At 50.4% G+C, this 27,088-nt stretch overlaps 8 non-coding genes and 5 pseudogenes across 8 annotated transcripts; all 13 read right to left on the bottom strand.

Moving 5' to 3' along the window:
• Positions 1-804: 804 nt before the first annotated feature.
• LOC142691332 (U2 spliceosomal RNA) lies at positions 805-995 on the bottom strand. The gene has a single exon (XR_012859895.1). It is a non-coding gene; the product is annotated as a U2 spliceosomal RNA (small nuclear RNA).
• Positions 996-2,277: 1,282 nt separating this feature from the next.
• Positions 2,278-2,468, bottom strand: LOC142691331 (U2 spliceosomal RNA). The gene has a single exon (XR_012859894.1). It is a non-coding gene; the product is annotated as a U2 spliceosomal RNA (small nuclear RNA).
• Positions 2,469-3,750: 1,282 nt separating this feature from the next.
• On the bottom strand, positions 3,751-3,941 carry LOC142691330 (U2 spliceosomal RNA). The gene has a single exon (XR_012859893.1). It is a non-coding gene; the product is annotated as a U2 spliceosomal RNA (small nuclear RNA).
• A 1,282-nt stretch (positions 3,942-5,223) lies between these two features.
• LOC142691213 (U2 spliceosomal RNA) lies at positions 5,224-5,410 on the bottom strand. The gene has a single exon (XR_012859843.1). It is a non-coding gene; the product is annotated as a U2 spliceosomal RNA (small nuclear RNA).
• A 5,546-nt stretch (positions 5,411-10,956) lies between these two features.
• Positions 10,957-11,058, bottom strand: LOC142691276 (U2 spliceosomal RNA; annotated as a pseudogene).
• Positions 11,059-12,340: 1,282 nt separating this feature from the next.
• On the bottom strand, positions 12,341-12,531 carry LOC142691329 (U2 spliceosomal RNA). Its single transcript, XR_012859892.1, has one exon. It is a non-coding gene; the product is annotated as a U2 spliceosomal RNA (small nuclear RNA).
• Positions 12,532-13,813: 1,282 nt separating this feature from the next.
• On the bottom strand, positions 13,814-13,987 carry LOC142691205 (U2 spliceosomal RNA; annotated as a pseudogene).
• A 5,556-nt stretch (positions 13,988-19,543) lies between these two features.
• LOC142691275 (U2 spliceosomal RNA) lies at positions 19,544-19,645 on the bottom strand (annotated as a pseudogene).
• Positions 19,646-20,927: 1,282 nt separating this feature from the next.
• On the bottom strand, positions 20,928-21,118 carry LOC142691200 (U2 spliceosomal RNA). Its single transcript, XR_012859838.1, has one exon. It is a non-coding gene; the product is annotated as a U2 spliceosomal RNA (small nuclear RNA).
• Positions 21,119-22,430: 1,312 nt separating this feature from the next.
• Positions 22,431-22,572, bottom strand: LOC142691287 (U2 spliceosomal RNA; annotated as a pseudogene).
• Positions 22,573-23,854: 1,282 nt separating this feature from the next.
• On the bottom strand, positions 23,855-24,045 carry LOC142691327 (U2 spliceosomal RNA). The gene has a single exon (XR_012859891.1). It is a non-coding gene; the product is annotated as a U2 spliceosomal RNA (small nuclear RNA).
• A 1,282-nt stretch (positions 24,046-25,327) lies between these two features.
• Positions 25,328-25,518, bottom strand: LOC142691326 (U2 spliceosomal RNA). The gene has a single exon (XR_012859890.1). It is a non-coding gene; the product is annotated as a U2 spliceosomal RNA (small nuclear RNA).
• A 1,282-nt stretch (positions 25,519-26,800) lies between these two features.
• LOC142691202 (U2 spliceosomal RNA) lies at positions 26,801-26,975 on the bottom strand (annotated as a pseudogene).
• Between the last annotated feature and the right edge of the window lie 113 nt (positions 26,976-27,088).

The following is a 27,088-nucleotide window of genomic DNA, read 5'->3' as shown; positions in this document are numbered from 1 at the left end:
CGTCTGAACTTTATATAAGACTGTGAGGCTCAGTCAGTCACTCAGTGTTGCCTGAGAGGGCAACACTGCAACAGCCGGCCGCCAGGCTGTCTTTTTTTTGCACATTTATTTGCCTCCAGGAGGCCACAAGAGGGAGACAAGGGACTGCAAAATGGAAAATAGGCATCCACCAACTTTACAGACAACTTCTCTTTGCTCCTACAACCTCCATCCTTGCACAGTTTGTTATTCTTCCAGGTAACATAGTAACAAATCCAAATTGCTGCTCTCTTTGTAGGCAAGCAAGGGTTTGTTGCAACTGCAATTCTTACTTCTTCTTGAAATGTAGGGACGACAGTACATTCCATCACATCCACCTAGTGTACACAGGTAGGTCCATTGTGGCGGGTAGGCGGCTGGCTGCTTTAATGGCTGTTTGCTGTTCCCCTACTCCACTCCACTCCACTATTTGACTGTGGTGCTGCATCAATCAGTGGCTGGCTCAGGTGCAGCTCTTTAACTTACCTAGGAGGGAGGGAGGGAGGGCGGAGAGAAGACAAGGAAGGTGAATGAGCTGTTCCAATGTGAAATGCCGGAAACACAGAAACACAGAAGACACACACACACACACACACAACAAGAGGTGGCAATGTATTCATTAATTGCATTTAATAAATGAGCTCATTATCACACATGACTGTACAAATGCATTGTCCAACAGGTGTTGAAATAATGGGATTAAAAGGGGAGATCCCTTCAGAAAGACAGAAACAATGGCAAAGAGAAAAAACACTTTTGGAATCTGATTTTAGTCAACACATAAGGGAAGGGTGCACCGGTCCTGGAAATACTGCAATACCAGGTCAATGCGTGGAGTGGACAGAGCAAGCTCTATTTCCATCTCCCTGTTCTAAAAATCCATTTAATATATGGTCCCCAGATAGGGGACGTATCAGATATTAAACTGATAAGAACAGATACTACACTTGATCTTAGCCAAAAGGCCGAGAAGCGATAACCCGAGCGGCCCTTGCCTTGCCCGAGCCTGTCCCATACTGCTGTTCACCCCTTGCAGCGATTCAGCCTACTCCTAGGCAATTCCATGGGGCCCTGCAGGCTCACACACATTTACAGCTACTAAGCGGGAGGTGAATAAAGGCCGGAGAGGAAGCCAGACAGGATTTGCTTCTTTTGCTTGCACCACAATGCAGTGCTGAAAGAGGAGGAATCTACATAAAAACGCCTTCCTGGCAACGCCCAAATGCCCTCCTGCCATGCAGATAAACACTGGCAGCGGCAGCAAGTGCATGCCCACAGCCACCCCTTGTTCCTTCACACCTTGTATCAGCTTTAATCCAGTCCTGTGCTGCCTGCTGAGCAGCACTGAACAACACTGCCTGGGCCCAGGCTTTTATCTCTGAGGCAGGCCCCATTATGATGTCAGAAAGCTGGCTCTGGAATCCTGAGGGCTCCACTATGACACGTGCAAAGTTCCGTCTGAACTTTATATAAGACTGTGAGGCTCAGTCAGTCACTCAGTGTTGCCTGAGAGGGCAACACTGCAACAGCCGGCCGCCAGGCTGTCTTTTTTTTGCACATTTATTTGCCTCCAGGAGGCCACAAGAGGGAGACAAGGGACTGCAAAATGGAAAATAGGCATCCACCAACTTTACAGACAACTTCTCTTTGCTCCTACAACCTCCATCCTTGCACAGTTTGTTATTCTTCCAGGTAACATAGTAACAAATCCAAATTGCTGCTCTCTTTGTAGGCAAGCAAGGGTTTGTTGCAACTGCAATTCTTACTTCTTCTTGAAATGTAGGGACGACAGTACATTCCATCACATCCACCTAGTGTACACAGGTAGGTCCATTGTGGCGGGTAGGCGGCTGGCTGCTTTAATGGCTGTTTGCTGTTCCCCTACTCCACTCCACTCCACTATTTGACTGTGGTGCTGCATCAATCAGTGGCTGGCTCAGGTGCAGCTCTTTAACTTACCTAGGAGGGAGGGAGGGAGGGCGGAGAGAAGACAAGGAAGGTGAATGAGCTGTTCCAATGTGAAATGCCGGAAACACAGAAACACAGAAGACACACACACACACACACACAACAAGAGGTGGCAATGTATTCATTAATTGCATTTAATAAATGAGCTCATTATCACACATGACTGTACAAATGCATTGTCCAACAGGTGTTGAAATAATGGGATTAAAAGGGGAGATCCCTTCAGAAAGACAGAAACAATGGCAAAGAGAAAAAACACTTTTGGAATCTGATTTTAGTCAACACATAAGGGAAGGGTGCACCGGTCCTGGAAATACTGCAATACCAGGTCAATGCGTGGAGTGGACAGAGCAAGCTCTATTTCCATCTCCCTGTTCTAAAAATCCATTTAATATATGGTCCCCAGATAGGGGACGTATCAGATATTAAACTGATAAGAACAGATACTACACTTGATCTTAGCCAAAAGGCCGAGAAGCGATAACCCGAGCGGCCCTTGCCTTGCCCGAGCCTGTCCCATACTGCTGTTCACCCCTTGCAGCGATTCAGCCTACTCCTAGGCAATTCCATGGGGCCCTGCAGGCTCACACACATTTACAGCTACTAAGCGGGAGGTGAATAAAGGCCGGAGAGGAAGCCAGACAGGATTTGCTTCTTTTGCTTGCACCACAATGCAGTGCTGAAAGAGGAGGAATCTACATAAAAACGCCTTCCTGGCAACGCCCAAATGCCCTCCTGCCATGCAGATAAACACTGGCAGCGGCAGCAAGTGCATGCCCACAGCCACCCCTTGTTCCTTCACACCTTGTATCAGCTTTAATCCAGTCCTGTGCTGCCTGCTGAGCAGCACTGAACAACACTGCCTGGGCCCAGGCTTTTATCTCTGAGGCAGGCCCCATTATGATGTCAGAAAGCTGGCTCTGGAATCCTGAGGGCTCCACTATGACACGTGCAAAGTTCCGTCTGAACTTTATATAAGACTGTGAGGCTCAGTCAGTCACTCAGTGTTGCCTGAGAGGGCAACACTGCAACAGCCGGCCGCCAGGCTGTCTTTTTTTTGCACATTTATTTGCCTCCAGGAGGCCACAAGAGGGAGACAAGGGACTGCAAAATGGAAAATAGGCATCCACCAACTTTACAGACAACTTCTCTTTGCTCCTACAACCTCCATCCTTGCACAGTTTGTTATTCTTCCAGGTAACATAGTAACAAATCCAAATTGCTGCTCTCTTTGTAGGCAAGCAAGGGTTTGTTGCAACTGCAATTCTTACTTCTTCTTGAAATGTAGGGACGACAGTACATTCCATCACATCCACCTAGTGTACACAGGTAGGTCCATTGTGGCGGGTAGGCGGCTGGCTGCTTTAATGGCTGTTTGCTGTTCCCCTACTCCACTCCACTCCACTATTTGACTGTGGTGCTGCATCAATCAGTGGCTGGCTCAGGTGCAGCTCTTTAACTTACCTAGGAGGGAGGGAGGGAGGGCGGAGAGAAGACAAGGAAGGTGAATGAGCTGTTCCAATGTGAAATGCCGGAAACACAGAAACACAGAAGACACACACACACACACACACAACAAGAGGTGGCAATGTATTCATTAATTGCATTTAATAAATGAGCTCATTATCACACATGACTGTACAAATGCATTGTCCAACAGGTGTTGAAATAATGGGATTAAAAGGGGAGATCCCTTCAGAAAGACAGAAACAATGGCAAAGAGAAAAAACACTTTTGGAATCTGATTTTAGTCAACACATAAGGGAAGGGTGCACCGGTCCTGGAAATACTGCAATACCAGGTCAATGCGTGGAGTGGACAGAGCAAGCTCTATTTCCATCTCCCTGTTCTAAAAATCCATTTAATATATGGTCCCCAGATAGGGGACGTATCAGATATTAAACTGATAAGAACAGATACTACACTTGATCTTAGCCAAAAGGCCGAGAAGCGATAACCCGAGCGGCCCTTGCCTTGCCCGAGCCTGTCCCATACTGCTGTTCACCCCTTGCAGCGATTCAGCCTACTCCTAGGCAATTCCATGGGGCCCTGCAGGCTCACACACATTTACAGCTACTAAGCGGGAGGTGAATAAAGGCCGGAGAGGAAGCCAGACAGGATTTGCTTCTTTTGCTTGCACCACAATGCAGTGCTGAAAGAGGAGGAATCTACATAAAAACGCCTTCCTGGCAACGCCCAAATGCCCTCCTGCCATGCAGATAAACACTGGCAGCGGCAGCAAGTGCATGCCCACAGCCACCCCTTGTTCCTTCACACCTTGTATCAGCTTTAATCCAGTCCTGTGCTGCCTGCTGAGCAGCACTGAACAACACTGCCTGGGCCCAGGCTTTTATCTCTGAGGCAGGCCCCATTATGATGTCAGAAAGCTGGCTCTGGAATCCTGAGGGCTCCACTATGACACGTGCAAAGTTCCGTCTGAACTTTATATAAGACTGTGAGGCTCAGTCAGTCACTCAGTGTTGCCTGAGAGGGCAACACTGCAACAGCCGGCCGCCAGGCTGTCTTTTTTTTGCACATTTATTTGCCTCCAGGAGGCCACAAGAGGGAGACAAGGGACTGCAAAATGGAAAATAGGCATCCACCAACTTTACAGACAACTTCTCTTTGCTCCTACAACCTCCATCCTTGCACAGTTTGTTATTCTTCCAGGTAACATAGTAACAAATCCAAATTGCTGCTCTCTTTGTAGGCAAGCAAGGGTTTGTTGCAACTGCAATTCTTACTTCTTCTTGAAATGTAGGGACGACAGTACATTCCATCACATCCACCTAGTGTACACAGGTAGGTCCATTGTGGCGGGTAGGCGGCTGGCTGCTTTAATGGCTGTTTGCTGTTCCCCTACTCCACTCCACTCCACTATTTGACTGTGGTGCTGCATCAATCAGTGGCTGGCTCAGGTGCAGCTCTTTAACTTACCTAGGAGGGAGGGAGGGAGGGCGGAGAGAAGACAAGGAAGGTGAATGAGCTGTTCCAATGTGAAATGCCGGAAACACAGAAACACAGAAGACACACACACACACACACACAACAAGAGGTGGCAATGTATTCATTAATTGCATTTAATAAATGAGCTCATTATCACACATGACTGTACAAATGCATTGTCCAACAGGTGTTGAAATAATGGGATTAAAAGGGGAGATCCCTTCAGAAAGACAGAAACAATGGCAAAGAGAAAAAACACTTTTGGAATCTGATTTTAGTCAACACATAAGGGAAGGGTGCACCGGTCCTGGAAATACTGCAATACCAGGTCAATGCGTGGAGTGGACAGAGCAAGCTCTATTTCCATCTCCCTGTTCTAAAAATCCATTTAATATATGGTCCCCAGATAGGGGACGTATCAGATATTAAACTGATAAGAACAGATTTTTGATTGAAAATTGCTTTATTGACAATCAATCGTCATCATACAAACATTACTGCGACGCAGCGCAAGCCATGAAGCAGCAAATAATAAATAATAACAGTCGTCAAACATAACATGACAGTATAATACACAGTACAGGCTAGCCTATGCTATACATTACACCACATGCTACACTAACATTCTTGCATTCACTAACGCCAAACAACAAAGCATTACAGACAAGTGATGGGATAGGGGAGTGGGTAGGAGGGGATAGGGAAGGGGGAGATCACAGGCCCGAAGCTTTATTGAGAGACAACACACAAGAAGGGAGAGTGGGGGGAAGGGGAGTATCAGTCCTCTTCCTCATCGACGTCCGGGCTGTCCCAGGTGGAATAGTCTCTGAGCAGGCTGTGGATCAGCCTGCGGCAGTCCTGGACGGACACACTCTCTCTCCGCAAAATCAGACGGTTCCTGGCAAACCATATAGCGTCCTTAAAGCAGTTCATAAGGCGCCAGGCTTCCTGGATTGCTCCATCCGTGGTATTCCCAGGAAATAGTCCATAAAGTACCGAGCGGTACGACAGTCTGTTCTTGGGTACTGAGTCCTTGAGTTCGTGTTCCAAGGCTTTCAACAGACCCTGTGCAAAGGGGCACTGCCAGAAAATGTGCAAAGATGTTTCCTCCGTGAAGGGGCACCTGGGGCAGTACCGGGTCTTGCACAGGTTGCGGGCATGCATGAATGACCTAAGAGGCAGTCCTCCCTGGATGGCCATCCATGAAATGTCCTTGTGCCCATTGGTCAACCTGCCAGATGACACGTTAGTCCAAACAGTCTCCAACGTGTCGGCATGAAGCCCTGGAACAAACTCCAGTGAGTCCTTTGCTCTGATGTGCTTGTGGATCGTCTTAGGTTTCCACAAGTCGGGCTTAAGACCCTCCAGTTGATGCTCCCTCACAAACCGGACAACATCTCCGTAGAACCAGGGAGCGTGCCAGTTGTAAGGGAAGGAGCTGTCCCACTTGTCCCAGCCAAAACCTCGCCAGAGGGGAAGGAGGAAGTAGCGGGACATGGCCTTGCCCGCAGAGCCGTTTGCTGTCCTCAGAGTCCTACGAACACAGTCACATACAAAAGCGATCCGCAGCAGAGTGGGAATGTCGGGTATACCCTTCCCACCTTTGCGGGGCTCCTTGTACATAACAGTCCGCTTTACTCTGTCCATTTTCGAGCCCCAGATGAAGCGAAACACAGTCCTGGTAATGGCCCTCGAGACCGTTGCAAGAGGGGGCCATGCCTGTGCAGTGTATTGTAGCACAGGCAAGACTTCGTTACGCAGGACCATTGCTTTGCCCTCAATAGTGAGTTGTCTGAGGCTCCACAGTCCGATCCTTTGGTTGACTTTGGCCAAGCGTTCTTCCCACGACTTTAGGGCTGCACCTTCCTTACCGAACCAGACTCCCAGAATTTTGATGAAGTCCGGCTTGATAGTAAACGGGAAGGAGGCAGGAGAAGGCAGGTACCACTTTCCGAAGAGCATGGCTTCCGACTTCCCGCAGTTGACTTTTGCCCCTGAAGCGCGTCCGAACTCCTCACAGGTCTGGACGAGTGCAGTCACCGAACTCTGGTCAGCGCAGAAGACGGTCACGTCGTCCATGTACAGCGAGCATTTGACCTCGAAGTGTCCTGGACCTGGTGCGGTGATCCCTCTGATCTCTCCATTCTGCCGGATAGCCTCTGCCAAGAGCTCTATAACACAAACAAAAAGGAGAGGTGAAAGAGGACAGCCTTGTCTAACCCCCGACGATACAGGAAAGGGGTCAGTCTTCCAGCCGTTCACCAGCACCGAGCTGTAAATGTCGCAATACATCAGGTTAACATACAAACAGAACAACCTGCCAAGCCGCAGCCTACGCAGAGCCTTACCCATGAATTCGTGAGAGACCCGGTCAAAAGCCTTCTCCTGATCCAGACTGACCAGGGCCGCGTGTGTACGGCGGCTTTGCATGTAATGCACCGTGTCCCTCACCAGGGCAAGACTGTCGGCCACCCTACGGCCAGGAATGCCGCAGGTTTGGTCCGATCCGATGATCTGTCCGATGACAACCTTCAGTCTGTTGGTCAATACTTTGGCGAGGATCTTGTAGTCCACGTTCAGGAGAGAGATGGGACGCCAGTTTTTCAGGTCACATCTCTCCCCCTTCCGCTTATACAAGATCGTGATCATGCCTTCTCTCAAGGACGGTGGCATTCTACCCTCCACCACCATCTCCTCATAGAGCTCCAGCAGGTCCGGACAGATCAAGTCCCCCAGCGCTACATAGAGCTCTGCTGGGAGACCATCACTGCCCGGGGTCCTGCCGGGTCTGAAGGATTTAGCGGCAGAGAGCAGTTCCTCCACCGTCAGGGGTACATCCATAGCCTCCGTACCTGCAGGATCAAGATGATTAGTGATACCTGACAGGAATTTATCGGCGGCTTCGGGGTCAGTGGTTTTCCGGGAGTAGAGGCTTCGGTAGTAGTCTGTGACGACTCCCATCACCTCCTTCTTCCCAGAATGCATGTTTCCGGTCTCATCTCGGAGTTCCTTCAGGGGCGTGTGGCCGGCATGGAGTTTCCTGAAAAAGAACGAGTTACATTTCTCACCCTTCTCCAGGTTCTCCACCTTGGAACGAAAGACAATTCGCTTGGATTCCTCCTCAAAGTGCCTTTTCAGGCCCTTTTTGGCTTCCTCCAGCTCCTTCCTGACGTCCCAGCCGCATTGAAGGAGGTCTTGCAGGGATCGCAGCTGACGCTGCATCTCTCTGAAGTCTCTCTTCCTCTCACACGCCTGTTGACGACTTTTTGCCTGAAAGAAACAACGAAATTCAACTTTAACATATTCCCACCAGTCACAGGTTTTGTCAAAGAAAACTTTATCATTCCTCCAAACAATATAGGCGTCTCTAAGTTCCGCCAGTACCTCCTCTCTTTCCAGCAGGGCACAATTCAGCTTCCAGGAGCCAGGGCCGGGAGGAAAACCGTGGCCGATGGCACCCTGGAAGAGAATGGCCCTGTGGTCAGAGAAGAAGCAGGGGACCATGGAGTGCCCATGCTGCTTGACTGCCCGGGAGGTGAACACAAAGTCAATCCGAGAACGAAGTGAGCCATCGGGTCGGCTCCATGAATAGTTCACAGAGCCGATCCCCATGGAGCCCACAACGTCCTGCAAGGATGCTTCGGTCACCATCTCGATAAGCAGTTTGGAACTGACATCCAGTTTGATTGAAGTGCCGGAACTTCGTCCATCCTCTTCGATGGGGCAGTTGAAGTCCCCGGCCATCACCACTGCCCTAGTGGTGGCGAGCTGGGTCCGCAGGGTCTGGAATAGTTCCAGGCGCTCAGCCTTCATAGGGGGAGCGTACACGTTGATGAGCCTAATCGGCTCTCCTGCCCAGGAACCGTCTACGACCAACAAGCGGCCGCAGGCGAGCTCCTGGACAGAGTCAACAGTAAATACGCTTCCCCTAATCAGGATGGCAACCCCTGCAGACTTACAGTCGCCCCCACCAGACCAGTAGGACGGGCCATGGGTCCACTGCCTGGCCAGATGATGGTATGACCTGGAAGAGGGGAGAGTACATTCCTGCAGCATAAATACATCACTCGACTGCTTGGAAAGAAAAGTTAGCACCATCTGACATCTAGTCCTATCTCTAACACTCCTCACATTGAGGCTAAAGATGTTAAGTTTAGCAGCCATGGGGGAGAATAAAGAAGGTTAGTGCAAACGATACACCTTAGTTACCAGTCCGGTCGGGCGGATCCTCCTCTCCTGGCGGGTCCGAAAGATCCAGCAGGCCCTCTGACAAAAATTGTTCCAGGATTGTAGCCACCTGGATGTCTGTTGTGAAGTCGATGACCTCAGGTTCAGACACGAGTTCCTCCACCATCTGCTCCATTTCCTCCTGCTGCGCAAGGGAATCTTCACAGATTTCCACGACTTGTCGCTTTGAGGACTCAGCAGCTGGGCTGTCCCTCACCTTTCTCTTCCTCTGGATGGCACCTGAGGAGACAAGAGGGGGAAAATCCTCCAGGGAGAGGACTCCAGCAGCTGGAGGGGGAGATGTTAGTGCTGCTGGAGCTGGGGAGAAGGGAGGCTGGGTTGGGAGAGGTGCAGGTGACAGGACCACTGAGATGGGTGGGTAGGAGAAGGTGAGAGCCTCAGTGGGGGTGACAGGGGTTGGGGACGGGGGGGTGGGGAGGGCCGGGCGAGGGAGGGTGGGAAGGGTAGGGCGAGGGAGGGCCGGGAGGCGGGGGGGAGGGACTGTCGTCTTCTTACCATCCTTCTTATTCCCGGTCTTCTGCGCCGCTGGAGCTCTGGTTGGGGCGGGGTTCCCTCTGGCCGGAGCTTTCGCCGCTACAGTTGCCCAGGATCGATCCCTCTTCGGGCAGTCCTTGTAGGAGTGGGCTGCTTGTCCGCAGAGGTTGCACATTGTCCGTTTCGGGCAGTCTTTGGTCTCGTGTCCTGTTACCCGGCAGTTCTTGCAGGCGTCCTCCTTGCAGTCCTTCACCGAATGACCCTTCTTGCTGCATCTCCTGCAGATCTGCGGCATGTCCGGGTAGTAGATGAGGCCGTAGGAGTTGCCCAGCGAGAATGACTGGGGCAGGTGCTGGAGGCCGTCTTCCGCGCTCGAATCCTTGTTCAGTCGGACGATTACCGACCACTTGCCAGTCCAGAAGCCGAGTCCGTTCAGGATGTGGGTGGGTTCCCTCACCACTGTGCAGAACCGCTTCAGGAGCGTGGTGATGTCTTTGCCGGGGGTGTGTGGGTTCCGCATTGAGACCGTCACCCGCCTTTCCTCTCTTTGGACAGGGCAGTTGCCCACAAAGCGAGAGAAAGGGGATTCAGGCCTCGCCGCTTTCACCATCTCCCAGTACCTTCTGCAGATGTTGATCGAAGCGAAGGTCACGAAGAACATCCCGGTCATGAAGGCCTGGATGCTGATGGTCTCCGGCTTAGCGAAGCCCTGGTCCAGGAGCATCTTCTGGCAGAACACTTCTTCCGTCATGTCCGGCACTCTCCCGTCCACCTCCTTCAGCTTCAGGGCCACCGTCTGCTTCATCCAGGGCTCCAGGGTTGGAGCAGCCTGGTTCGGCTTCCTGGTGGCCTGTTGGCCTGAGGAGGCTTCGGGAGGAGATGTCCTGGCCTGGGTCGGCTCACCTGGTCCATCAGCCTTCTTCTTCTGGGTGGCAGGGTTGCTGGTTGAGGCCATGGCTTCTTCCAGCTGTTCCTGTCGCTTGGGGAGGATCTTCGATAGCTCTTTCCCGAAGGGGGCGGAGCTATGCAAATCTTCTCCTTGCTGGCCGAGGTTCTTCCACGAAATTTCTTCCGCAGCGGTTCCTCGTCGAGCTTCTTCTGCGGCCGAGCTTCTTCAAAGATCCCCTTCAGCAGCGGCTCTTCTCCGAAGGTCTCTGTCGCAGTTCTCCTTCTTCTTCCCGGCAGCGATCTCCCGGAGCTTCTTCCCCGATGGCGGCTTCTCCCTTCTGGATCGTCGTCTTCGCTGGTTCTTCTCCGCAGTTCGTCGCCGGCTTCGTCTGGAACGCTCTTGGATCGCTAAGCTAGTGTTTATAGCCCCCAGTGGTTCTCCGAGCTATCTATCCTTACAAGGACTGATAAGAACAGATACTACACTTGATCTTAGCCAAAAGGCCGAGAAGCGATAACCCGAGCGGCCCTTGCCTTGCCCGAGCCTGTCCCATACTGCTGTTCACCCCTTGCAGCGATTCAGCCTACTCCTAGGCAATTCCATGGGGCCCTGCAGGCTCACACACATTTACAGCTACTAAGCGGGAGGTGAATAAAGGCCGGAGAGGAAGCCAGACAGGATTTGCTTCTTTTGCTTGCACCACAATGCAGTGCTGAAAGAGGAGGAATCTACATAAAAACGCCTTCCTGGCAACGCCCAAATGCCCTCCTGCCATGCAGATAAACACTGGCAGCGGCAGCAAGTGCATGCCCACAGCCACCCCTTGTTCCTTCACACCTTGTATCAGCTTTAATCCAGTCCTGTGCTGCCTGCTGAGCAGCACTGAACAACACTGCCTGGGCCCAGGCTTTTATCTCTGAGGCAGGCCCCATTATGATGTCAGAAAGCTGGCTCTGGAATCCTGAGGGCTCCACTATGACACGTGCAAAGTTCCGTCTGAACTTTATATAAGACTGTGAGGCTCAGTCAGTCACTCAGTGTTGCCTGAGAGGGCAACACTGCAACAGCCGGCCGCCAGGCTGTCTTTTTTTTGCACATTTATTTGCCTCCAGGAGGCCACAAGAGGGAGACAAGGGACTGCAAAATGGAAAATAGGCATCCACCAACTTTACAGACAACTTCTCTTTGCTCCTACAACCTCCATCCTTGCACAGTTTGTTATTCTTCCAGGTAACATAGTAACAAATCCAAATTGCTGCTCTCTTTGTAGGCAAGCAAGGGTTTGTTGCAACTGCAATTCTTACTTCTTCTTGAAATGTAGGGACGACAGTACATTCCATCACATCCACCTAGTGTACACAGGTAGGTCCATTGTGGCGGGTAGGCGGCTGGCTGCTTTAATGGCTGTTTGCTGTTCCCCTACTCCACTCCACTCCACTATTTGACTGTGGTGCTGCATCAATCAGTGGCTGGCTCAGGTGCAGCTCTTTAACTTACCTAGGAGGGAGGGAGGGAGGGCGGAGAGAAGACAAGGAAGGTGAATGAGCTGTTCCAATGTGAAATGCCGGAAACACAGAAACACAGAAGACACACACACACACACACACAACAAGAGGTGGCAATGTATTCATTAATTGCATTTAATAAATGAGCTCATTATCACACATGACTGTACAAATGCATTGTCCAACAGGTGTTGAAATAATGGGATTAAAAGGGGAGATCCCTTCAGAAAGACAGAAACAATGGCAAAGAGAAAAAACACTTTTGGAATCTGATTTTAGTCAACACATAAGGGAAGGGTGCACCGGTCCTGGAAATACTGCAATACCAGGTCAATGCGTGGAGTGGACAGAGCAAGCTCTATTTCCATCTCCCTGTTCTAAAAATCCATTTAATATATGGTCCCCAGATAGGGGACGTATCAGATATTAAACTGATAAGAACAGATACTACACTTGATCTTAGCCAAAAGGCCGAGAAGCGATAACCCGAGCGGCCCTTGCCTTGCCCGAGCCTGTCCCATACTGCTGTTCACCCCTTGCAGCGATTCAGCCTACTCCTAGGCAATTCCATGGGGCCCTGCAGGCTCACACACATTTACAGCTACTAAGCGGGAGGTGAATAAAGGCCGGAGAGGAAGCCAGACAGGATTTGCTTCTTTTGCTTGCACCACAATGCAGTGCTGAAAGAGGAGGAATCTACATAAAAACGCCTTCCTGGCAACGCCCAAATGCCCTCCTGCCATGCAGATAAACACTGGCAGCGGCAGCAAGTGCATGCCCACAGCCACCCCTTGTTCCTTCACACCTTGTATCAGCTTTAATCCAGTCCTGTGCTGCCTGCTGAGCAGCACTGAACAACACTGCCTGGGCCCAGGCTTTTATCTCTGAGGCAGGCCCCATTATGATGTCAGAAAGCTGGCTCTGGAATCCTGAGGGCTCCACTATGACACGTGCAAAGTTCCGTCTGAACTTTATATAAGACTGTGAGGCTCAGTCAGTCACTCAGTGTTGCCTGAGAGGGCAACACTGCAACAGCCGGCCGCCAGGCTGTCTTTTTTTTGCACATTTATTTGCCTCCAGGAGGCCACAAGAGGGAGACAAGGGACTGCAAAATGGAAAATAGGCATCCACCAACTTTACAGACAACTTCTCTTTGCTCCTACAACCTCCATCCTTGCACAGTTTGTTATTCTTCCAGGTAACATAGTAACAAATCCAAATTGCTGCTCTCTTTGTAGGCAAGCAAGGGTTTGTTGCAACTGCAATTCTTACTTCTTCTTGAAATGTAGGGACGACAGTACATTCCATCACATCCACCTAGTGTACACAGGTAGGTCCATTGTGGCGGGTAGGCGGCTGGCTGCTTTAATGGCTGTTTGCTGTTCCCCTACTCCACTCCACTCCACTATTTGACTGTGGTGCTGCATCAATCAGTGGCTGGCTCAGGTGCAGCTCTTTAACTTACCTAGGAGGGAGGGAGGGAGGGCGGAGAGAAGACAAGGAAGGTGAATGAGCTGTTCCAATGTGAAATGCCGGAAACACAGAAACACAGAAGACACACACACACACACACACAACAAGAGGTGGCAATGTATTCATTAATTGCATTTAATAAATGAGCTCATTATCACACATGACTGTACAAATGCATTGTCCAACAGGTGTTGAAATAATGGGATTAAAAGGGGAGATCCCTTCAGAAAGACAGAAACAATGGCAAAGAGAAAAAACACTTTTGGAATCTGATTTTAGTCAACACATAAGGGAAGGGTGCACCGGTCCTGGAAATACTGCAATACCAGGTCAATGCGTGGAGTGGACAGAGCAAGCTCTATTTCCATCTCCCTGTTCTAAAAATCCATTTAATATATGGTCCCCAGATAGGGGACGTATCAGATATTAAACTGATAAGAACAGATTTTTGATTGAAAAATGCTTTATTGACAATCAATCGTCATCATACAAACATTACTGCGACGCAGCGCAAGCCATGAAGCAGCAAATAATAAATAATAACAGTCGTCAAACATAACATGACAGTATAATACACAGTACAGGCTAGCCTATGCTATACATTACACCACATGCTACACTAACATTCTTGCATTCACTAAAGCCAAACAACAAAGCATTACAGACAAGTGATGGGATAGGGGAGTGGGTAGGAGGGGATAGGGAAGGGGGAAATCACAGGCCCGAAGCTTTATTGAAAGACAACACACAAGAAGGGAGGGTGGGGGGAAGGGGAGTATCAGTCCTCTTCCTCATCGACGTCCGGGCTGTCCCAGGTGGAATAGTCTCTGAGCAGGCTGTGGATCAGCCTGCGGCAGTCCTGGACGGACACACTCTCTCTCCGCAAAATCAGACGGTTCCTGGCGAACCATATAGCGTCCTTAAAGCAGTTCATAAGGCGCCAGGCTTCCTGGATTGCTCCATCCGTGGTATTCCCAGGAAATAGTCCATAAAGTACCGAGCGGTACGACAGTCTGTTCCTGGGTACTGAGTCCTTGAGTTCATGTTCCAAGGCTTTCAACAGACCCTGTGCAAAGGGGCACTGCCAGAAAATGTGCAAAGATGTTTCCTCCGTGAAGGGGCACCTGGGGCAGTACCGGGTCTTGCACAGGTTGCGGGCATGCATGAATGACCTAAGAGGCAGTCCTCCCTGGATGGCCATCCATGAAATGTCCTTGTGCCCGTTGGTCAACCTGCCAGATGACACGTTAGTCCAAACAGTCTCCAACGTGTCGGCATGAAGCCCTGGAACAGACTCCAGTGAGTCCTTTGCTCTGATGTGCTTGTGGATCGTCTTAGGTTTCCACAAGTCGGGCTTAAGACCCTCCAGTTGATGCTCCCTCACGAACCGGACGACATCTCCGTAGAACCAGGGAGCGTGCCAGTTGTAAGGGAAGGAGCTGTCCCACTTGTCCCAGCCAAAACCTCGCCAGAGGGGAAGGAGGAAGTAGCGGGACATGGCCTTGCCCGCAGAGCCGTTTGCTGTCCTCAGAGTCCTACGAACACAGTCACATACAAAAGCGATCCGCAGCAGAGTGGGAATGTCGGGTATACCCTTCCCACCTTTGCGGGGCTCCTTGTACATAACAGTCCGCTTTACTCTGTCCATTTTCGAGCCCCAGATGAAGCGAAACACAGTCCTGGTAATGGCCCTCGAGACGGTGGCTAGAGGGGGCCATGCCTGTGCAGTGTATTGTAGCACAGGCAAGACTTCGTTACGCAGGACCATTGCTTTGCCCTCAATAGTGAGTTGTCTGAGGCTCCACAGTCCGATCCTTTGGTTGACTTTGGCCAAGCGTTCTTCCCACGACTTTAGGGCTGCACCTTCCTTACCGAACCAGACTCCCAGAATTTTGATGAGGTCCGGCTTGATAGTAAACGGGAAGGAGGCAGGAGAAGGCAGGTACCACTTTCCGAAGAGCATGGCTTCCGACTTCCCGCAGTTGACTTTTGCCCCTGAAGCGCGTCCGAACTCCTCGCAGGTCTGGACGAGTGCAGTCACCGAACTCTGGTCAGCGCAGAAGACGGTCACGTCGTCCATGTACAGCGAGCATTTGACCTCGAAGTGTCCTGGACCTGGTGCGGTGATCCCTCTGATCTCTCCATTCTGCCGGATAGCCTCTGCGAAGAGCTCTATAACACAAACAAAAAGGAGAGGTGAAAGAGGACAGCCTTGTCTAACCCCCGACGATACAGGAAAGGGGTCAGTCTTCCAGCCGTTCACCAGCACCGAGCTGTAAATGTCGCAATACATCAGGTTAACATACAAACAGAACAACCTGCCAAGCCGCAGCCTACGCAGAGCCTTACCCATGAATTCGTGAGAGACCCGGTCAAAAGCCTTCTCCTGATCCAGACTGACCAGGGCCGCGTGTGTACGGCGGCTTTGCATGTAATGCACCGTGTCCCTCACCAGGGCAAGACTGTCGGCCACCCTACGGCCAGGAATGCCGCAGGTTTGGTCCGATCCGATGATCTGTCCGATGACAACCTTCAGTCTGTTGGTCAATACTTTGGCGAGGATCTTGTAGTCCACGTTCAGGAGAGAGATGGGACGCCAGTTTTTCAGGTCACATCTCTCCCCCTTCCGCTTATACAAGATCGTGATCATGCCTTCTCTCAAGGACGGTGGCATTCTACCCTCCACCACCATCTCCTCATAGAGCTCCAGCAGGTCCGGACAGATCAAGTCCCCCAGCGCTACATAGAGCTCTGCTGGGAGACCATCACTGCCCGGGGTCCTGCCGGGTCTGAAGGATTTAGCGGCAGAGAGCAGTTCCTCCACCGTCAGGGGTACATCCATAGCCTCCGTACCTGCAGGATCAAGATGATTAGTGATACCTGACAGGAATTTATCGGCGGCTTCGGGGTCAGTGGTTTTCCGGGAGTAGAGGCTTCGGTAGTAGTCTGTGACGACTCCCATCACCTCCTTCTTCCCAGAATGCATGTTTCCGGTCTCGTCTCGGAGTTCCTTCAGGGGCGTGTGGCCGGCATGGAGTTTCCTGAAAAAGAACGAGTTACATTTCTCACCCTTCTCCAGGTTCTCCACCTTGGAACGAAAGACAATTCGCTTGGATTCCTCCTCAAAGTGCCTTTTCAGGCCCTTTTTGGCTTCCTCCAGCTCCTTCCTGACGTCCCAGCCGCATTGAAGGAGGTCTTGCAGGGATCGCAGCTGACGCTGCATCTCTCTGAAGTCTCTCTTCCTCTCACACGCCTGTTGACGACTTTTTGCCTGAAAGAAACAACGAAATTCAACTTTAACATATTCCCACCAGTCACAGGTTTTGTCAAAGAAAACTTTATCATTCCTCCAAACAATATAGGCGTCTCTAAGTTCCGCCAGTACCTCCTCTCTTTCCAGCAGGGCACAATTCAGCTTCCAGGAGCCAGGGCCGGGAGGAAAACCGTGGCCGATGGCACCCTGGAAGAGAATGGCCCTGTGGTCAGAGAAGAAGCAGGGGACCATGGAGTGCCCATGCTGCTTGACTGCCCGGGAGGTGAACACAAAGTCAATCCGAGAACGAAGTGAGCCATCGGGTCGGCTCCATGAATAGTTCACAGAGCCGATCCCCATGGAGCCCACAACGTCCTGCAAGGATGCTTCGGTTACCATCTCGATAAGCAGTTTGGAACTGACATCCAGCTTGATTGAAGTGCCGGAGCTTCGTCCATCCTCTTCGATGGGGCAGTTGAAGTCCCCGGCCATCACCACTGCCCTAGTGGTGGCGAGCTGGGTCCGCAGGGTCTGGAATAGTTCCAGGCGCTCAGCCTTCATAGGGGGGGCGTACACGTTGATGAGCCTAATCGGCTCTCCTGCCCAGGAACCGTCTACGACCAACAAGCGGCCGCAGACGAGCTCCTGGACAGAGTCAACAGTAAATACGCCTCCCCTAATCAGGATGGCAACCCCCGCAGACTTACAGTCGCCCCCACCAGACCAGTAGGACGGGCCATGGGTCCACTGCCTGGCCAGGTGATGATATGACCTGGAAGAGGGGAGAGTACATTCCTGCAGCATAAATATATCACTCGACTGCTTGGAAAGAAAAGTTAGCACCATCTGACATCTAGTCCTATCTCTAACACTCCTCACATTGAGGCTAAAGATGTTAAGTTTAGCGGCCATGGGGGAGAATAAAGAAGGTCAGTGCAAACGATACACCTTAGTTACCAGTCCGGTCGGGCGGATCCTCCTCGCCTGGCGGGTCCGAAAGATCCAGCAGGCCCTCTGACAAAAATTGTTCCAGGATTGTAGCCACCTGGATGTCTGTTGTGAAGTCGATGACCTCAGGTTCAGACACGAGTTCCTCCACCATCTGCTCCATTTCCTCCTGCTGCGCAAGGGAATCTTCGCAGATTTCCACGACTTGTCGCTTTGAGGACTCAGCCGCTGGGCTGTCCCTCACCTTTCTCTTCCTCTGGATGGCACCTGAGGAGACAAGAGGGGGAAAATCCTCCAGGGAGAGGACTCCAGCAGCTGGAGGGGAAGAGGTTAGTGCTGCTGGAGCTGGGGAGAAGGGAGGCTGGGTTGGGAGAGGTGCAGGTGACAGGACCACTGAGATGGGTGGGTAGGAGAAGGTGAGAGCCTCAGTGGGGGTGACAGGGGTTGGGGACGGGGGGGTGGGGAGGGCCGGGCGAGGGAGGGTGGGAAGGGTAGGGCGAGGGAGGGCCGGGAGAGGGGGGGGAGGGACTGTCGTCTTCTTACCATCCTTCTTTTTCCCGGTCTTCTGTGCCGCTGGAGCTCTGGCTGGGGCGGGGTTCCCTCTGGCTGGAGCTTTCGCTGCTACAGTTGCCCAGGATCGATCCCTCTTCGGGCAGTCCTTGTAAGAGTGGGCTGCTTGTCCGCAGAGGTTGCACATTGTCCGTTTCGGGCAGTCTTTGGTCTCGTGTCCTGTTACCCGGCAGTTCTTGCAGGCGTCCTCCTTGCAGTCCTTCATCGAATGACCCTTCTTGCTGCATCTCCTGCAGATCTGCGGCATGTCCGGGTAGTAGATGAGGCCGTAGGAGTTGCCCAGCGAGAATGACTGGGGCAGGTGCTGGAGGCCGTCTTCCGCGCTTGAATCCTTGTTCAGTCGGACGATTACCGACCACTTGCCAGTCCAGAAGCAGAGTCCGTTCAGGATGTGGGTGGGTTCCCTCACCACTGTGCAGAACCGCTTCAGGAGCGTGGTGATGTCTTTGCCGGGGGTGTGTGGGTTCCGCATTGAGACCGTCACCCGCCTTTCCTCTCTTTGGACAGGGCAGTTGCCCACAAAGCGAGAGAAAGGGGATTCAGGCCTCGCCGCTTTCACCATCTCCCAGTACCTTCTGCAGATGTTGATCGATGCAAAGGTCACGAAGAACATCCCGGTCATGAAGGCCTGGATGCTGATGGTCTCCGGCTTAGCGAAGCCCTGGTCCAGGAGCATCTTCTGGCAGAACACTTCTTCCGTCATGTCCGGCACTCTCCCGTCCACCTCCTTCAGCTTCAGGGCCACAGTCTGCTTCATCCAGGGCTCCAGGGTTGGAGCAGCCTGGTTCGGCTTCCTGGTGGCCTGTTGGCTTGAGGAGGCTTCAGGAGGAGATGTCCTGGCCTGGGTCGGCTCACCTGGTCCATCAGCCTTCTTCTTCTGGGTGGCAGGGTTGCTGGTTGAGGCCATGGCTTCTTCCAGCTGTTCCTGTCGCTTGGGGAGGATCTTCGATAGCTCTTTCCCGAAGGGGGCGGAGCTATGCAAATCTTCTCCTTGCTGGCCGAGGTTCTTCCACGAAATTTCTTCCGCAGCGGTTCCTCGTCGAGCTTCTTCTGCGGCCGAGCTTCTTCAAAGATCCCCTTCAGCAGCGGCTCTTCTCCGAAGGTCTCTGTCGCAGTTCTCCTTCTTCCCGGCAGCGATCTCCCGGAGCTTCTTCCCCGATGGCGGCTTCTCCCTTCTGGATCTTCGTCTTCGGTGGTTCTTCTCCGCAGTTCGTCGCCGGCTTCGTCTGGAACGCTCTTGGATCGCTAAGCTAGTGTTTATAGCCCCCAGTGGTTCTCCGAGCTATCTATCCTTACAAGGACTGATAAGAACAGATACTACACTTGATCTTAGCCAAAAGGCCGAGAAGCGATAACCCGAGCGGCCCTTGCCTTGCCCGAGCCTGTCCCATACTGCTGTTCACCCCTTGCAGCGATTCAGCCTACTCCTAGGCAATTCCATGGGGCCCTGCAGGCTCACACACATTTACAGCTACTAAGCGGGAGGTGAATAAAGGCCGGAGAGGAAGCCAGACAGGATTTGCTTCTTTTGCTTGCACCACAATGCAGTGCTGAAAGAGGAGGAATCTACATAAAAACGCCTTCCTGGCAACGCCCAAATGCCCTCCTGCCATGCAGATAAACACTGGCAGCGGCAGCAAGTGCATGCCCACAGCCACCCCTTGTTCCTTCACACCTTGTATCAGCTTTAATCCAGTCCTGTGCTGCCTGCTGAGCAGCACTGAACAACACTGCCTGGGCCCAGGCTTTTATCTCTGAGGCAGGCCCCATTATGATGTCAGAAAGCTGGCTCTGGAATCCTGAGGGCTCCACTATGACACGTGCAAAGTTCCGTCTGAACTTTATATAAGACTGTGAGGCTCAGTCAGTCACTCAGTGTTGCCTGAGAGGGCAACACTGCAACAGCCGGCCGCCAGGCTGTCTTTTTTTTGCACATTTATTTGCCTCCAGGAGGCCACAAGAGGGAGACAAGGGACTGCAAAATGGAAAATAGGCATCCACCAACTTTACAGACAACTTCTCTTTGCTCCTACAACCTCCATCCTTGCACAGTTTGTTATTCTTCCAGGTAACATAGTAACAAATCCAAATTGCTGCTCTCTTTGTAGGCAAGCAAGGGTTTGTTGCAACTGCAATTCTTACTTCTTCTTGAAATGTAGGGACGACAGTACATTCCATCACATCCACCTAGTGTACACAGGTAGGTCCATTGTGGCGGGTAGGCGGCTGGCTGCTTTAATGGCTGTTTGCTGTTCCCCTACTCCACTCCACTCCACTATTTGACTGTGGTGCTGCATCAATCAGTGGCTGGCTCAGGTGCAGCTCTTTAACTTACCTAGGAGGGAGGGAGGGAGGGCGGAGAGAAGACAAGGAAGGTGAATGAGCTGTTCCAATGTGAAATGCCGGAAACACAGAAACACAGAAGACACACACACACACACACACAACAAGAGGTGGCAATGTATTCATTAATTGCATTTAATAAATGAGCTCATTATCACACATGACTGTACAAATGCATTGTCCAACAGGTGTTGAAATAATGGGATTAAAAGGGGAGATCCCTTCAGAAAGACAGAAACAATGGCAAAGAGAAAAAACACTTTTGGAATCTGATTTTAGTCAACACATAAGGGAAGGGTGCACCGGTCCTGGAAATACTGCAATACCAGGTCAATGCGTGGAGTGGACAGAGCAAGCTCTATTTCCATCTCCCTGTTCTAAAAATCCATTTAATATATGGTCCCCAGATAGGGGACGTATCAGATATTAAACTGATAAGAACAGATTTTTTACTTTTTTATTGAATTATTCAGAAAATACAATACATTATATCAGAAGAATTTTGCAAAACATGAACAACAGATAAGAACAAAAAACATCAAAGTCCTGACATCAGAAACATTTAAATCATGTCACCAAGCCTTTTCTAACCGCGCAAACAGCAAGCATCTCCAATAGTTCCTGCTTCAGGGGTTTACCATCCCATTCATTCTTGACCTCTTCCACCAACCAAGGTGGTATTTTATATGTTTCCATAAAACGGAAAAATTGTTTTGTCAAATGCGTCTCTATTATTCCACGCAAAACCTCTACATCCGCCTTCTTCCGTAAATTAATCGACTCTCTTATTATATCCTCTCTTTCTTCACTTTCTTCTTTAGATATTTTAGCTTTCCCAATTTTCCTTTTTTCAGCAATTTTACCTTTGCCCACATCAGTATCTTTAATACCTCCTCCTCCACTATTCTCCACTTTTTCCGTTACTGAAGAAACCTCTTCAATATTCGGTTTACTTTTCTCCCTGCTTGCTCCACTCTCTTGTTGCACTCCTCTTCTATGTCTCTTTGGACATATCCTGAAGACATGCCCACCCTCTCCACACATGTTACAAATCTTTTCCTCTTTGCAGTCTTGATAGTCGTGGCCTTCATGCAAACATTTTGTACACACAATCTTTTGACATTCTGCTGTATTGTGCCCATATTTCTTACAGTTCCTGCAAAAAATGTCCATTCCAGAAAAGAACAAATCTCCAGTCGTGTTTCCAATTTTAAAGCGAGCTGGTGGGGTTACCATTTTTCCTGAAGTTCTGTCCAGTTTCATTGAACAAAAAAATCTCCATTTTCCGGTCCAGAAGCCAAATTCATTCAGAACTTTGCCTTTCTCCACAACTTTCTCGCAATACTTCCCTAGGAATATACTAATATCCTCCTCTTCAACATATGGCGAGTACATCTTGACGGTCACAAGACGCTGCCACACAGAAAAGTGTGGTACCAACACCACACCTTCCAACTTTGGATCTTCACGTGACTTCAACAAGTTTACCGAAAACTTCAAATACGTTTCTTCATTGATGAACGTGACGTCATAGACACCTCTCTGTGGGTAGTCCATTACCGCCAGTATGTCCTCCTTGCTCAGCCGAAACAGTCCCAGCAACAAATCTTCGCTCAGGAAACGCAGGTCTTTCTTGGTCCTTTCCAGTTCCGTCACCGTAAAACGAACAGCATTCCTGGTCCTCATATATTCCGGTATGGCCTCCATTCTGATGGTTTTCAGGATAGACCTTCAACACCGAGGTGTCAGGTGGGTGATCGCTCCTCGTTGCCCTGGACTAATCCTCCTCCCCAATAGCAGCAGAGGGGTGAAGTCTCTTGTGAAAGAGACGATCCCCCCAGGCCAAGGAAAAGGGTACCAGGGCACCTCCTGACCAAGAAACAAGGCAATACCCTAAAGCACTACACTTGATCTTAGCCAAAAGGCCGAGAAGCGATAACCCGAGCGGCCCTTGCCTTGCCCGAGCCTGTCCCATACTGCTGTTCACCCCTTGCAGCGATTCAGCCTACTCCTAGGCAATTCCATGGGGCCCTGCAGGCTCACACACATTTACAGCTACTAAGCGGGAGGTGAATAAAGGCCGGAGAGGAAGCCAGACAGGATTTGCTTCTTTTGCTTGCACCACAATGCAGTGCTGAAAGAGGAGGAATCTACATAAAAACGCCTTCCTGGCAACGCCCAAATGCCCTCCTGCCATGCAGATAAACACTGGCAGCGGCAGCAAGTGCATGCCCACAGCCACCCCTTGTTCCTTCACACCTTGTATCAGCTTTAATCCAGTCCTGTGCTGCCTGCTGAGCAGCACTGAACAACACTGCCTGGGCCCAGGCTTTTATCTCTGAGGCAGGCCCCATTATGATGTCAGAAAGCTGGCTCTGGAATCCTGAGGGCTCCACTATGACACGTGCAAAGTTCCGTCTGAACTTTATATAAGACTGTGAGGCTCAGTCAGTCACTCAGTGTTGCCTGAGAGGGCAACACTGCAACAGCCGGCCGCCAGGCTGTCTTTTTTTTGCACATTTATTTGCCTCCAGGAGGCCACAAGAGGGAGACAAGGGACTGCAAAATGGAAAATAGGCATCCACCAACTTTACAGACAACTTCTCTTTGCTCCTACAACCTCCATCCTTGCACAGTTTGTTATTCTTCCAGGTAACATAGTAACAAATCCAAATTGCTGCTCTCTTTGTAGGCAAGCAAGGGTTTGTTGCAACTGCAATTCTTACTTCTTCTTGAAATGTAGGGACGACAGTACATTCCATCACATCCACCTAGTGTACACAGGTAGGTCCATTGTGGCGGGTAGGCGGCTGGCTGCTTTAATGGCTGTTTGCTGTTCCCCTACTCCACTCCACTCCACTATTTGACTGTGGTGCTGCATCAATCAGTGGCTGGCTCAGGTGCAGCTCTTTAACTTACCTAGGAGGGAGGGAGGGAGGGCGGAGAGAAGACAAGGAAGGTGAATGAGCTGTTCCAATGTGAAATGCCGGAAACACAGAAACACAGAAGACACACACACACACACACACAACAAGAGGTGGCAATGTATTCATTAATTGCATTTAATAAATGAGCTCATTATCACACATGACTGTACAAATGCATTGTCCAACAGGTGTTGAAATAATGGGATTAAAAGGGGAGATCCCTTCAGAAAGACAGAAACAATGGCAAAGAGAAAAAACACTTTTGGAATCTGATTTTAGTCAACACATAAGGGAAGGGTGCACCGGTCCTGGAAATACTGCAATACCAGGTCAATGCGTGGAGTGGACAGAGCAAGCTCTATTTCCATCTCCCTGTTCTAAAAATCCATTTAATATATGGTCCCCAGATAGGGGACGTATCAGATATTAAACTGATAAGAACAGATACTACACTTGATCTTAGCCAAAAGGCCGAGAAGCGATAACCCGAGCGGCCCTTGCCTTGCCCGAGCCTGTCCCATACTGCTGTTCACCCCTTGCAGCGATTCAGCCTACTCCTAGGCAATTCCATGGGGCCCTGCAGGCTCACACACATTTACAGCTACTAAGCGGGAGGTGAATAAAGGCCGGAGAGGAAGCCAGACAGGATTTGCTTCTTTTGCTTGCACCACAATGCAGTGCTGAAAGAGGAGGAATCTACATAAAAACGCCTTCCTGGCAACGCCCAAATGCCCTCCTGCCATGCAGATAAACACTGGCAGCGGCAGCAAGTGCATGCCCACAGCCACCCCTTGTTCCTTCACACCTTGTATCAGCTTTAATCCAGTCCTGTGCTGCCTGCTGAGCAGCACTGAACAACACTGCCTGGGCCCAGGCTTTTATCTCTGAGGCAGGCCCCATTATGATGTCAGAAAGCTGGCTCTGGAATCCTGAGGGCTCCACTATGACACGTGCAAAGTTCCGTCTGAACTTTATATAAGACTGTGAGGCTCAGTCAGTCACTCAGTGTTGCCTGAGAGGGCAACACTGCAACAGCCGGCCGCCAGGCTGTCTTTTTTTTGCACATTTATTTGCCTCCAGGAGGCCACAAGAGGGAGACAAGGGACTGCAAAATGGAAAATAGGCATCCACCAACTTTACAGACAACTTCTCTTTGCTCCTACAACCTCCATCCTTGCACAGTTTGTTATTCTTCCAGGTAACATAGTAACAAATCCAAATTGCTGCTCTCTTTGTAGGCAAGCAAGGGTTTGTTGCAACTGCAATTCTTACTTCTTCTTGAAATGTAGGGACGACAGTACATTCCATCACATCCACCTAGTGTACACAGGTAGGTCCATTGTGGCGGGTAGGCGGCTGGCTGCTTTAATGGCTGTTTGCTGTTCCCCTACTCCACTCCACTCCACTATTTGACTGTGGTGCTGCATCAATCAGTGGCTGGCTCAGGTGCAGCTCTTTAACTTACCTAGGAGGGAGGGAGGGAGGGCGGAGAGAAGACAAGGAAGGTGAATGAGCTGTTCCAATGTGAAATGCCGGAAACACAGAAACACAGAAGACACACACACACACACACACAACAAGAGGTGGCAATGTATTCATTAATTGCATTTAATAAATGAGCTCATTATCACACATGACTGTACAAATGCATTGTCCAACAGGTGTTGAAATAATGGGATTAAAAGGGGAGATCCCTTCAGAAAGACAGAAACAATGGCAAAGAGAAAAAACACTTTTGGAATCTGATTTTAGTCAACACATAAGGGAAGGGTGCACCGGTCCTGGAAATACTGCAATACCAGGTCAATGCGTGGAGTGGACAGAGCAAGCTCTATTTCCATCTCCCTGTTCTAAAAATCCATTTAATATATGGTCCCCAGATAGGGGACGTATCAGATATTAAACTGATAAGAACAGATACTACACTTGATCTTAGCCAAAAGGCCGAGAAGCGATAACCCGAGCGGCCCTTGCCTTGCCCGAGCCTGTCCCATACTGCTGTTCACCCCTTGCAGCGATTCAGCCTACTCCTAGGCAATTCCATGGGGCCCTGCAGGCTCACACACATTTACAGCTACTAAGCGGGAGGTGAATAAAGGCCGGAGAGGAAGCCAGACAGGATTTGCTTCTTTTGCTTGCACCACAATGCAGTGCTGAAAGAGGAGGAATCTACATAAAAACGCCTTCCTGGCAACGCCCAAATGCCCTCCTGCCATGCAGATAAACACTGGCAGCGGCAGCAAGTGCATGCCCACAGCCACCCCTTGTTCCTTCACACCTTGTATCAGCTTTAATCCAGTCCTGTGCTGCCTGCTGAGCAGCACTGAACAACACTGCCTGGGCCCAGGCTTTTATCTCTGAGGCAGGCCCCATTATGATGTCAGAAAGCTGGCTCTGGAATCCTGAGGGCTCCACTATGACACGTGCAAAGTTCCGTCTGAACTTTATATAAGACTGTGAGGCTCAGTCAGTCACTCAGTGTTGCCTGAGAGGGCAACACTGCAACAGCCGGCCGCCAGGCTGTCTTTTTTTTGCACATTTATTTGCCTCCAGGAGGCCACAAGAGGGAGACAAGGGACTGCAAAATGGAAAATAGGCATCCACCAACTTTACAGACAACTTCTCTTTGCTCCTACAACCTCCATCCTTGCACAGTTTGTTATTCTTCCAGGTAACATAGTAACAAATCCAAATTGCTGCTCTCTTTGTAGGCAAGCAAGGGTTTGTTGCAACTGCAATTCTTACTTCTTCTTGAAATGTAGGGACGACAGTACATTCCATCACATCCACCTAGTGTACACAGGTAGGTCCATTGTGGCGGGTAGGCGGCTGGCTGCTTTAATGGCTGTTTGCTGTTCCCCTACTCCACTCCACTCCACTATTTGACTGTGGTGCTGCATCAATCAGTGGCTGGCTCAGGTGCAGCTCTTTAACTTACCTAGGAGGGAGGGAGGGAGGGCGGAGAGAAGACAAGGAAGGTGAATGAGCTGTTCCAATGTGAAATGCCGGAAACACAGAAACACAGAAGACACACACACACACACACACAACAAGAGGTGGCAATGTATTCATTAATTGCATTTAATAAATGAGCTCATTATCACACATGACTGTACAAATGCATTGTCCAACAGGTGTTGAAATAATGGGATTAAAAGGGGAGATCCCTTCAGAAAGACAGAAACAATGGCAAAGAGAAAAAACACTTTTGGAATCTGATTTTAGTCAACACATAAGGGAAGGGTGCACCGGTCCTGGAAATACTGCAATACCAGGTCAATGCGTGGAGTGGACAGAGCAAGCTCTATTTCCATCTCCCTGTTCTAAAAATCCATTTAATATATGGTCCCCAGATAGGGGACGTATCAGATATTAAACTGATAAGAACAGATTTTTTGATTGAAAAATGCTTTATTGACAATCAATCGTCATCATACAAACATTACTGCGACGCAGCGCAAGCCATGAAGCAGCAAATAATAAATAATAACAGTCGTCAAACATAACATGACAGTATAATACACAG

Source organism: Rhinoderma darwinii, assembly GCF_050947455.1.
Source record: "Rhinoderma darwinii isolate aRhiDar2 chromosome 5 unlocalized genomic scaffold, aRhiDar2.hap1 SUPER_5_unloc_36, whole genome shotgun sequence".
Classification (NCBI taxonomy): domain Eukaryota; kingdom Metazoa; phylum Chordata; class Amphibia; order Anura; family Rhinodermatidae; genus Rhinoderma; species Rhinoderma darwinii.
Note: the sequence above shows the minus strand (reverse complement) of the source record. Positions and strands in the feature narration are given on the sequence as shown.